The sequence below is a fragment of the Callorhinus ursinus genome, unplaced genomic scaffold (assembly GCF_003265705.2).
Source record: "Callorhinus ursinus isolate GAN/ISIS: 27379988/994484 unplaced genomic scaffold, GSC_fseal_2.0 scaffold57, whole genome shotgun sequence".
In the NCBI taxonomy this organism is placed as follows: domain Eukaryota; kingdom Metazoa; phylum Chordata; class Mammalia; order Carnivora; family Otariidae; genus Callorhinus; species Callorhinus ursinus.
In genome coordinates this window covers 8388053-8400821 of record NW_027397119.1, presented here as the reverse complement: position 1 = coordinate 8400821, position 12769 = coordinate 8388053, and the positions used below count along the sequence as shown (strand labels likewise).

At 53.9% G+C, this 12769-nt stretch overlaps 2 long non-coding RNA genes across 2 annotated transcripts in view; one reads left to right on the top strand and one right to left on the bottom strand.

The window, feature by feature from the left end:
* The window catches only part of LOC141371118 (uncharacterized), a 28177-nt gene that overhangs the window by 12358 nt on the left and 3050 nt on the right, over positions 1-12769 (top strand). The gene's annotated exons all lie outside the window — the stretch shown is intronic.
* Positions 3343-8898, bottom strand: LOC112811306 (uncharacterized). The gene is made up of 2 exons (XR_003205026.1): positions 8692-8898; positions 3343-5547 (listed from the first exon to the last, which is right to left on the bottom strand). It is a non-coding gene; the product is annotated as an uncharacterized lncRNA (long non-coding RNA).

The window sequence follows — 12769 nt, the reverse complement described above, 5'->3', positions numbered from 1 at the left end:
TCTTCCTCTTCTTCTTCTTCTTCTTCTTCTTCCTCTTCCTCTTCCTCTTCTTCTTTTTTCTTCTTTAAAGATTTTATTTGACAAGAGCAAAAGAGCACAAGCAGGGGGAGCAGAAGGCAGAGGGAGAAGTAGGTTCCCCACTGATCAGAGAGCCAGACATAAGGCTTGATCCCAGGACCCCAAGATCATGACGTGAGCTGAAGGCAGACGCTTAACTGACTGAGCCACTCAGGTGCCTCATGTTGTTGCCTTGAAATTCTTCATGCTGGGGCGCCTGGGTGGCTCAGTTGGTTAAGCGACTGCCTGCGGCTCAGGTCATGATCCCGGAGTCCCGGGATCGAGTCCCGCATCGGGCTCCCGGCTCAGCGGGGAGCCTGCTTCTCCCTCTGACCTTCTCCCCTCTCATGCTGTTTCTCTCTCTCTCTCTCTCTCAAATAAATAAATAAAATCTTTAAAATAAATAAAAAAAAGAAATTCTTCATGCTTTTTGAACAAGGGACCCTGCATTTTCGTTTTGCTTTGGCAAATTATCTAGCCAATCCTGCTTATCGGTTTGGGTTCAGTTCCCTGAATCCAGAAGGGACTGACTGTGCCCCAAACTGGAGCAAGCTACTGCTGCATCATTTCATGATTTTCCATGCCTGCGAAGTTTCTTGGCCTCTTCTCTCCCCATCTTGCTCTGGCTCACAAGAAATCAGAGAGAGCCAGACAGAACCACTCTCCTTCCACTTCTAGCACCTCCGTGGTGGAGGGAGAAGGTCACACTCTTGCGTGTTCTGACGAGAGGGCCTTTTGGGGGAGAACCTTGAGTCCTGACTTCTGGCAAGCAAGGGTACTCTCCCTGATGCCACCAGCCCCGTGAGGTATCAAATACCCCACCAGGTTGGGAGCCTCTACCTCCCCCAACTCACTTCCTCCCTGGGGCTCGGCAGGGTTGTGGCCCCCTCGGTACCCACCGGGGTGAGGGCTGCAGGCTGGGGCAGAGACAGAGCTCTGAGCAATAAGGTCGGGAAATAACGGCCAGGGTAGGCACTCCAGACACTGATGTCCCAGGACTGGAACCCGAGGTGGAGCCTGAGCTGGAGCCAGCCCTCCCTCCCTTGGATGCCGACTGCTCTGAGGCATCTGACCTCCACAGCGTCTGCCCCTTAGCTGTTTTTAGACTCCTGTTCCCAGGGGCCCAGTGTTTGCTAAATTGGCAGTCTGGACCCACCTACTGACCCCTGAGAAGTATTGCTGCGGGGGAGATGGAAACTGATTGGCTGGGAGGCTGTCTGTCTCCCCTTATTCGCTCTCAAAAAAAGACTTATCCCATCTCTAGACCTAGGAGCCTTTTGCAAGGACGCCGGGTGGGGGAGGTTGAGGGAGAAGACAGTGGAAGAGGAGTCTGGGATACAGCTGCAGGACTGGGGGAGAGGAAGCATAAGCCCACCCAAAGACCATGAGATACCAGAGCCAGGAGGGACCTTTGAGAAACAGATCAGAGAGGGAAGGTAAGTCACCCAAAGTCACAGAGCCAGGATTGGAACCGGGGTCACTAATGCCCAGCCCAGGGGTCTTTCTACCTCATCATTTGACTTCAGGATCAGAGACAAAGTGGGGTAGCAGGGGAAGTGAGGGGTGGAGACACTGTCTTCCCCCCCACCCCATCCTTACACACACACACACACACACACACACACCCCTCTGTTCTAGTCTAGCTCTAATTCCTCCTGGAGACTGGTGGGGACCCAGGTCAGGTAAAAAGTGATCAGGGTCTGGAGGGATGTGCCCTCTGACCCTCCTATGCACATGGCCTCTGAAATCTGAGGCTCCTGAGCTGGTAGGCCGTGCTATGCTTCTGCCGGGACCCTTCTCCCAGGGGCTGATCTGACATGGCTGCTACCTTTCTGAGTCCCCAGGCTCAGACTGTGGGGCATCTTTGTGGGAAGTAAGGGACCTCGGGGTTCCCATTCGGAGTGGAATCTTAAAGTTAATGACATTAATTGCTCATGTTTAAGCGTTTTCTGTGTGCCAAGCACAATCCTAAGAGCTTTTCACGTATCAATTCATCCAATACTTACATAGCCCTATGGATATAGATACTATCATTGTTCCTACTTTATAGCTGAAGCTGAAACAGAGAAGTTAAGTAACTTGCCCAAGATCACACAGCTAGTCAACACCAGAGTTGGGATTTGAACCTAGGCAGCTTGGGAGTGGGTAACTTGTGCTCCCCCAGCCCTCTCCAAATGAGAGCTGCCCTTTGGGTTCCTAGGTCCGTGCTGCCGGCAATATAATACCTGCTTGATCCCATCCAGTGAGTTTTTAGTTAGAAAAAGCTACCTATACTTTCCACCTAACATATACATATACCTTCTGATTCAGCTCCCCTCCCCTCTCATACCTGGGTGCCAGGCACTTGCCCAACCAGTAGGCAAATCTAAAGTTTGGGGGGCCTACCTCTCTCTCCTCAGCCCCTTTCCTGCCCCTCAGAAGGCTCCTTAATGGCCTCTGCTGCCACCTCCTGGCCACAAAGTGTTAAGACTGGCCTTTTGGGTGTTTCTCAGGATTCTTCTCTTTTCCTCCACTTTCCCTCCAGGGATGTCATCCTCTCCCAGGGCTATGTGACCATCTATATGCTGCTGACTCTCAAATATATATATATATATATAATTATTCCAGGTTTTGTTTTCCAATCTTTATTGAGATGTAGTTGACATATAATATTGTGTAAACTCATGGTGTACGCACATGACGATGTGATATATGTATATATTGGAAAATGATGACCACAGTGAGGTCAGCTAACACATCCATGGCCTCGCATAGTTAGGTTTTGAATGGAGAGAGTGAGAAGAACACTTAAGGTCTATTCTCAGCCCAAATCTTCATCTCTTCTGAGAGCCACGTCTGTGTGTCCCCATGCAAATGGCTTTAACACCCCAGCACCCCGTAATCCCCTCAAGTTCAGAGCCGAGACCAGATGCCCGGTGTGCTGGCTCCTAACTCAGTTCTTATGTCTCAGCACCGCACTGCTTCTCCAACGACGAAACATGGGACACGGACACAATGAGAGCCCCTGAGAAGGACAAGATCGGGATCACATGCCAGCTGGTGCCAGAGTCAGGATTTAGACCCCACTCAGAGGGCAGCAACGCCGGCGCGCTTTCTGCAGCATACCACATCGCTGCTGGGCGTTTGGAGAAGGGAAATGCCTTCTAAAATGCACAGGTAAGGGAGTATCATGTAAGCTGGAGGGCTGGCCAACCCTCAGAGCTTTTACATCTTTAAATGGTTGAACACATTCAAAAGAAGAATATTTCATGACACCCCAAATTAAATGAAATTCAAATCCCAATGTCTGGAGATAAAGTTTTATTGAAACACAGGCGTGCTCATTCACTCATGCATTCTCTATGACTGCTTCCTGCTACAGTGGAAGCTTAAATTCTAGCACAGACCGTATGGCCACAAAGCTTCAAATAGTTACTATTTGGCCCTTTGTAGAAAAGTTTGGGGATCCCAACCTTAGAGAAAAAGGGCCTTGAGCCACAGGATCTGCCCCCATGTTGGAGGGGAAGCAGCCTGGCCGCTGGGTGGGGGCTGGGGTGGGGGTGGCGGATGGGGTCAGTGGTAAAGGATGGTGGCATGTTCAGGCTGCAGACCGCAGGAGAGGGGTGGGTAGGACCAAGGAGCTGAAGAAGGAGGTGGGCTCTTGGGAGGCCTTTGCCAGAACCAGCTGCCCTGATTCTCCCGTGACAAAACTCCCCGATGATGAACCTGCATCTTGCCAGCTCCTAGTTGGCTCCCTAGGGGAATCCTAAAGTGACCTGGACCCCTCCACACAGTCTCCAGTCTGGAAATCCCGGCTCCACCATTATGAACTGCGGGGCTTACGCAATTCCATAACCTCTAAACCCTAGGATTTTGTAAGAAGGGGATGATAACACAGACCTTGGAGGACTGTGGAGGATTCTATAAGGTGACAGATCTCACAGCACAGTTCCCCGTGCACGGTGGCATCCTGCAGTCCATAGACCTCGCTGCTGTTAGGGTAGGAGCGGGTGCACCTCCCAACTGTGCCCACTAGAGGGCGGGAGGGCCCTGCTGGCTGCCAGGCAGGTGTCAGATGGAGTCGGTCTGCAGCTTCCCTGCGTGGGGAGAGGTGCTCTCCCCGCTGTTTACAAGCCTGGCCTTTGATCAGTTCCTGCTCTCCCCACAGCCTGCTGAGGGCCAGACTGGCACAGAGCTTCCTAATGGGGGCAAGTCAGGCTTCGTTCTTGCTCTTTCTCAGGCAGGCTGGGCTGAGACCAGACTGCTGGGTAAACACTCCTTCTCCCACCTCATGTCATCTTCTAGTGCCCCTGGATGCAGGCAGAGCAGATGGGATAATGTCATCCCAGTGAGGGAACTGAAGCTCAGAGAGTGGAGTGACTTGCCCAAGCTCTCCTCGGTTGTTAGCGGGGTGGCTGGGATTGTAGCTCATAGCATGTCTTCCAATGCCAGGTGGGGCTCTTTCCTGGTCAGCGGGTGTCCTTCATGGCCACGCTCTCCCAGAGGCTTCACCTGCTGCAGCTTCTCTCTGTGTCCTGCTCTTGCTGGTCAAACCGCAGGCCACTCCTCTGTGGGGCTTGGGAACGTTTCAGGTGCTTCCACACACGTGAGCTCGTTTCAGCTGAGACCAGGCTCTCCCCAGGGATTTGAGGCAGCACCTGTTCTGTGCGGGGCCTATGGATGCAGTTGGGAAGATGGCGACAGGCTGACACATACGCATGCAGACGGGAGGCTCAGCAGCAGACTGTGACAGAGAGGCTGCTGGACTCAAGTGGTCAGGGAAGGCTGTCAGGAGGATGGCCTTCGGGAAGCTGCAGAAAGGAGGTGAAGAGGCAGAAAGGCTCATGGTCTTTCAGGGTCTGCAGCGAACCAGACGGGGCCTAGAACAGACTGCAGACTGGAGGGCAAAATAGGAGCCCATGAAGTTAGAGGAGGCTGCTTGGCGAAGAGCCTTGAATGCCAGGCTAAGGGGGGCGGATTTGGTTGTGTGGGCGCGGGGGAGGACAGAGACGGCTCTGGAGAAGCAACGGTGTTTCAGGAAGGCTGGGACGAAAGTGATGAGGAGAGGGGGCACATTAGGAAGGAAGCAGAGGAGGGTGTTTCTATGGTGCAGGCTTAAGGTGACTATGGACACAGTGGAGAAGGCACGGGGTCCAGACGAACTGCCAGGGTGTCGAGCCTAACAGGATATGGGCAGGAGAAGGACCAGCCCAAATTAGGACCAACTGGACAGTCAGGTGGTGTATATGAGTGAAGGGTCAATGGGAGGGAAAAGATTCTTCTTATATAATATAATTCTTCTTATATGAGGATGAATTTGAGGACATCATGTAGAGATGCTCTGTGAATACCTCAATATACGGTAGCCCCCCTTATCCGCGGGTCCGGGAGTACAAGACCCTCCTTCTGAGTATCATCAGCAGGTCAGTAGCTGCTCACGTGACGTCCCAAAGCCTGCGTCATTCCCGCGCTTCGGCTCATCACGTAGGCAGTTTATCATCTTACACCATCCTAGGAAGGGTGAGTACAGTACAGTAAGAGATCTTGAGAGAGAGACCCCATTCGCATAACTTTGATTACCATCTACTGTTATAATTGTCCTATTTTGTTATTGTTGTTGTTAATCTCCTACTGTGCCTAATTTGTAAGTTAAACTCGATCATAGGTATGTACATACGGGAAAAAACACAGCATACTTAGGGGTCGGTACTCTCTGTGGTTTCAGGCATCTGGTGAGGGTCTGGGGATGTATCCCCCATGGATACTGGAAGAGAGGGCTCGAGACATGGGTAGGAGGGAATCGGCCACATGGACCTGATCTCTGGAGCTGTGAGAGGGAGTACGGATGCCAGGTGGGCAGTGTTGGGGGGGAGGCTGAGGCCCGGCAGGGAGAGGGGCGAGAAGGGGAGGGCCCGGGGGCAGGGTGTGTGTATGGGTCTCCCCAACAGTCAGCCCCCTTCCTCATTTCAGCAGCTCCTGAGCAGAGCACATAGAGCCCCTCTAGCAACCATGAGTGGTCCAGGGGGAACACTTGTCCTAAGTCAGGCCAATCAGAGAAGGACAGCACTTTGATGGACAGTGGAACAAAGAAGCTCTTTCCATCAGTACATGAACAAAGAGCCACGTCAGACCAAGAGAACTTGACCCCCATCTGGGACCCCCCAGGGGAGCCAGCCTTAGGCTGAGGAAGACAGTGGGAGATGGAAAGAAACTTGGCCCTTGGTGACGTTCTGGAGTTGTCCCATCGATCCTTGCCTGAACCATTGGTGAATGAATAAATGTCCGTTGTGGTATAAGCCAGTAAGATAGAGTTTTCTGTTTCCTGCAAATGCAAGATCCCTAATTGACACAGAAGAAGGAGGAGAACTTAAAGAATGCCACTTTTTGGTAATCAAGGGAGAATATTTCAAAATGGAGGGAGAGGGGGCGCCAGGGTGGCTCAGTCGTTAAGCGTCTGCCTTCAGCTCAGATCATGGTCCCAGGGTCCTGGGATTGATCCCCACATCGGGCTCCATGCTCGGCGGGAAGCCTGCTTCTCCCTCTCCCACTCCCCCTGCTTGTGTCCCCTCTTTTGCTCTCTCTCTCTGTCAAATAAATAAATAAAAATATTTTTTAAAAAATGGAGGGAGAATGAATAGTATCAAATGCTGAAGGTGTCAGGTCAGAGATGTTTTTCCATCCAAAAATTGTGTGACAGAAGAGGAAACAGTGGGCCAGAGAGGTTCCTGTAGTCAAACTCACACCCAGGACTCAGGACTCACACTCAAGTTCATTACCTCAAGGGGCAAAGGGGAGGAGCTGAGTCTTGGAGAGCTATGCCTGGGGTTATTCCTCATCCACAGTTTTGATATAGCCCCCACCCCAAACCCCCACTTGACTCCTTTCCGGAAAGTTCTGAAGGCTTAATGGCCATCTCCTTGCTCCCTTGCCAAACCTCCACTCAGCTAACTTGTACCTCAGGCAAGAAAACATCTCGTGCTTTTTTTTTTTTAAATTTTATTTATTTATTTGAGAGAGAGAATGAAAGAGAGAGAGCACAAGGCGGGGGAGGGTCAGAGGGAGAAGCAGACTCCCTGCCGAGCAGGGAGCCCGAGGCCGGACTCGATCCCAGGACTCCAGGATCATGACCTGAGCCGAAGGCAGTTGCTTAACCAACTGAGCCACCCAGGCGCCCCAACATCTCATGCTTTTAAAACTCTTTAGACAAAGAGAGACCACATTGCTCCTTACTCAACCACCCCAACACTGGGACAGTTCTTCCTACTGTCTGATTCTTTTCAGTTGAGAGTGACCTGGCCGCCCTCCCACTGACAGGCGCTTGCTGCTGGGCATGTAGGGAATCCAGAGGTGACACACTGGGCGACGGGAGAAGGGAGAGACGGAGGCGGAGAAGTAGGAGTGGCTGCACCCCAGGCGGGCTCCCTGCCCCAAACGCGGCCCCTGGGCTGGGCTGCGCTGCGCTGCGCTGCGCTGCGGGCGGGGCCGGGCTCTTCCTGAGCGGATTACCCTTGTGGTCTAAGTGACTGAAGCTGCAGAGAATGCTATTGTAGCAAGAGGCTTACCGAAATGCAGACACCCAACCCTGGCATGTCCCAACACTCAGACGGGGGAAATAGCAGCATAAGCTCCCAGCTCTAAGCCGCTCTATTGTCCGGCTTGTTGCTAAAACACATTGCCGAGTTTTCTGCCAAGTGCCCTGCCTCCCTCTGGAACAGCACCGTGTGGCCCTCTGGGCTCCCCGTCTCCTAATGGTGGGAGAGGCTCCCCACAGGGAGGTGAGGGCAGAGGTGTAGGGCCCAGAGCTCATGTCATGCAGCCTCAGTGGTACAGAAGAGACCTGTGCAAGTGACTGTGCTGCCCAAGGTCGCATGACGAGTGTGCAGAAGGGCTAGGAGAGCCTCTAGGTCTCCAGATCCCCAGTGAGAGGTGCCCGCTGTGCGCCTCGGGTCTCCTCCAAGCACAGCCTGCTAGACTCCGCTCTTCCCCATCTCCCAGCACAGACCAGGGAGCTACCCTCTAGGAGCCCTGTGGGCACTCCCCTGGGCACCCTGGTGCGGGGTCTTCCTCACTTTGGCACTGGTTCAGTTATCGGGGGTGGGGTCCCATAAAGGAAGATACCGTTCTGCAGCTGCCAGGGGAAACCAGAATGGAAAAGTCCCATCCCACCATCAGAGGGCAGGCAGGAAGAGGGGGAAGGTCCGCAGTGCCCCCATCCATAGGAGGCAAGGAGGGGCCCTGGGAACCGCAGGGCCCTGGAAGGGGCTTTCCAACAAGCTGGTGGCTCTGGGGCGCTCTGGAAGGCTGGACAGGGGATGGCGGTTGGCTGGGGGAGAGGGCAGGGGGGGTGGGAGGAAGTAGGGCCTGGCAGGCAGCAGCGGGACGGTGGGACATCACCACCTGGGTGTCCTAAAGGCTCTTCAGGGATAACATGTCCCTGCCTGAGCTCTGGCACTCCCCACCTTTCTCCTGGGTTCTGTTTCCTGCCTGGAGGAGCATGAGCCCCCAGGCCCCAGCCAGAAATCAGGAGATCCTCCCCCCCACCTCCTCTTTTCCGACTCTTCACTTCCTGCCAGGCACCACATTGTGCCAAGTTTACCTTCTCAACCTATCTCAACCCAGCGCCCCTCTCCCACCAACCCATTTCCCTCTCCTCACCTCCTACCGGCTCTCTCTGTCTCACCCCCAAACCGATCCTCCACGTGGCCTCCAGGCTCATCCCCCAAAGGGCCGTGCTGAGCAGCCCTCTGTCCCATTTAAATCTGCAGGGTCTCCCCATCCCTTGGGGGATCATCTTGGGCTCCTTAGCATGACCACAAAGGTGCCTAGGGTTTGACTCCCGCTGGCCAAGGCCGTGCAGTGTGATCAGAGGCACGGATGCTGGAGCCTGACTTCCTGGGTTCACATCCTGCCGGCTGTGTGACCAAGGGCAAGTTACTGAACCTCTCTGTGCTACCGTTTCCTCATCTACGAAATCAGAATTTTAAGAGTACCTGCTTCATAGACTTGTGAGAACTAAATGAGTTTTTCTGACAACTGGGATTGTTACCATCTCCTCCTCCAGCTTCCTCTCCTGCCCCTTCCTGCCTCACTCATTTGCTTCAGCTGCTTAGCTTTTCCTGTAATTCCCCGCGCCGCCCACCTCCCCACCCCATACACACACATGCACACACACCCTGCAAATTGTGTTATTTCTCATCTCTGTGTCTGGGGCCCTCCAAGAGGTGACTTCCTCTTACACTCCTCAGTACACCCACCCCAGTGCTTGTTGCCCATTGGCTTGTGACCGCCTGTCCGTCTCTCCTGCTAGCCTGGGAGTCCCTTGAGGTCGGGCCTGGGTTCCTGGTGCCTAGAACTGTGCATGGTACACCGTGTGCCCTTAATAAATACGTGTCGAGTGAATGAATGAAAGAGTGAAATGATTTCCCTGAGAGTATGGGACATGGGTCTTCACTGCAGTGAAGGGGCTCATAGGAGGATTTTGCTGGTGTCACCATGGCCTCAGGGATCCATGTTCGTATCCGTGTCCCTCCGCCAGACTCATGTCCGGTCCACTACAATGGGCATCAAGAACACAATGATGAGCCAAGCCAAGGGAAGGGACTGCAACATTTTGGGGTCTATGGACGCGCTGTTGGAGGAACCAACAGAGGGAGGAGGCAAAGAGGAAGGAAAATGGGACCTGGGGTGGTAAGAAGTCTGCTGTCCCCTGATTCTTGTAACACTGGGGATCTGCCCCTGGTGTGACCTAAAGGAGTTCCCCGGGCTGGAGTCAGACCAACACTATGGTCCAGCAGTTCTGCCCTGCCTCCACTCCGAACCCCATAAGATGGGGAGAATAATACCTACTCTACCTTCCTAGAGTGATTATAAGGCTCAAATTCCTTCAGTCGCCCAACATCCACCCACCCACCCATCCATTCAATAACGTTACTGTGTGTCTTCCATACGAGGCAAGGGTGCTGGGAGCAGGGGGCATGACCTGGAGTAAGACACACATAGCCCCTGCTCCCAGGGAATTTGGAGAATTACAAGATAGACAGGCAATGAAACAGTGAAGTTCAAGTGTGGTGAATTATGACCAAGGAAGTGTAGAGTATAATGGGAGTGAAGGAAATCCTTGCTGGGGTCCCAGGACTGCCCTCTGCTCATGCAGTGGTACTGGCTGCCAAAGACATGGTGTCTTGTGGTCTCTCATGGTCGCAAAGTCCTGGCACCATGACCCTGCCCCCTCCCTGCTCTCCTATACCAAGGACCACGTTGCTGCCCTTCAGTTCATGAAAAGTCTTTGACCATTAAGGGCTTAATATTGGGAGGCTCAAAGTCCCCTTTATTTGTTTATTTAAGTGATCTCTACACCCAACGTGGGGCTTGAACTCAGGACCCTGAGGTCAAGAGTTGCATGCTCTTCCTCTGACAGAGCCAGCCAGGTGCCCTCCACCCTTGTGTTTAAAGCCAAGTTTAAGGTTGTTCACAGTATCCAGTAGTCCCTCCCTACTCCTTCGGGCAGCTGAGCTGGCCTGGCCCCTGTGTGTCTCTCTCCTGTACTCATCTGGAAGCAATCTAACGTTCTTTAAAAGTTACACTCTAGGGGTGCCTGGGTGGTTCAGTCAGTTGAGTGTCCGACTCTTGATTTCAGTTCAGGTCATGATCTCAGGGTCGGGGGATCGAGCCCTGCATCGGGCTCCGTGCTGGGCATGGAGCCTGCTTAAGATTCTCTCTCTCCTTCTCCCTCTGCCCCTCCCCCTCTAAAAACTAAATAAATACATAAATAAAAGTTCCACTCTGGAGGTGGATGGCGTGGGTTTGAATCCCTCCTCACTCCCTGTACTAGCGGATGACCTTGGACAGTTTACCTAACCTCTCTGAGCCTCAGCTTCTGTACTTGGAATCGCCATGCTAGGGCGTTGTTGTGAGATTTCGTGACTTAATATGGGCGTGCCTGAAACAGTAATTGCGCACAGTAATTGTGCACAGTGCTTGCGCGCAGCGAGCTCTCATACAGTGTTTTAGGAGCACTTTCCTTGCTCTTACCACGACATGTTCTGTGTTACCTGTCTGCTTCTCCCGAGGTCCTTGAGGGCAGGGACCCTCCGGCTCCCTCCCTCATCTTGGTCTCCTCGGGACCTGGCACAGTGCCTGGCTCAGAGCAGACAGGCCAAGAATGTTTGTTGAGTGCCAACTGACTAAACGGTCAGTAGGAGCACTGGGATGGGCTGGGGCGGAGAGCCAGCCCTGTCCGGACAGGAGCAGGGCTCTCTGTTGGGGGAGGGGTCTGACGGAAGATGCCGGGGTCACGGGAGGCAACGTCAGGGCACACCTGGTCCGGGCGCCATGCTTCTTCTTTTCCTGCTCTCAGCTCCCCAGGGTGCTGTGGCCATCTGCTGGGGCGGGAAGGGCAGGTGCCCAGGGAGGTAGAGTCCAGAGCCAGCCTAGAGGATTTAGTCTTCGGCCACTGAGCTCCTGGACCGGGGACAGCTAGAGGGAGAGTCCACATGGCCCTGCCAAATGTGATGGGGCAGCTGGTCAGGCACCCCTGGGACCGCCGAGGCTGGGAAGAAGGAGGGGGTGGTCCCAGTGGCTGCCAAGGTGGCGAGAGGTGGAGGCTGTCCCGTGCCGCACAGGACTTGGAATGTCAGTGTCAGCAGACTCCCGGCCCCGTGCCCTCGCCACACTGGGGAGACCTGCCCAGCGCCTCCCAGGGCTCACACTCTTGTCACCCGTGGGTTTCCCACACATCACGCAGCCTCACAGGAGACACGGCGCGGCGCCTTGCATGTTAGGCCCCGAAGCTTGGCAGAGCCCTGGGCGGCTGGGGCAGGGGACTCTGTCGAGTGGAATGATGAGTCACAGATAATCGGAAGCGCATTCTTACGGGGATTGTGCTCTAAGTTGATCAAGAACTGGTCTTACTGTTAATGGACGAGGAAAGGTCTGAAATATTGGATTACGGGTGTGGAGGGCTCCCTCTGCTCTCTCAGTCTGCTCAGAGTTGGGCTCCTCTTTCCCCTCTCAGCCCTCCACCCCTGTACAGGGGTCCCGCCCAGCAATGAGCCACTGAGAATGCTGGCCAAGCCCTTGCAGGTAGGAACATCCTGCTAAAGTGACAGTGTCCACTTCATGGGCCCAGAGGACACCCGCGGGGAGTGGGGGGAGGCACTCACTGGCTCTCAGCTCGCAGGAGGTAGTCTCTGCTGCTCAGAGCCTTCCCTCCCCAACGACCAGTGATTCCCTTCTTAGATTCCTGCCAGCTCCCACACTGACCCTTGCATCACCACACACACACACACACCATACACGCAAACACACGCTCACGCACGTGTCCACACTCACACATGGGCACACCCTCACACACATACTTGCACACACACACACACACACACACACCCCTTTCCACCCTCACCATTTCATGGACACACATACCCACACCACTCTGTTCCCTTCTCAGGCAGAGATAATCCCAAACAGACGTGCCTGTGAGATTTGCGATTTGTTCCCAGTGGCACACGAGGGGATGGCTGATGACGAGCCCGGGGGAAGAGTTGTGGCTCTGTTTGAAGTTGTGTGATTGTCATCAAGGCTTCGCTTGCAGCTCTTTCCCACCCATTCAGTTATTCACGTGTATTTCTATTGATCGAACACCTGCTATGTGCCAGGCACAATCCCAGGTTCTGATGACCTTACTTTGGGTTCCTTTAGAAGGGGGCCTTGAGGAAAGAAAGGGCTTTAAAAAAAC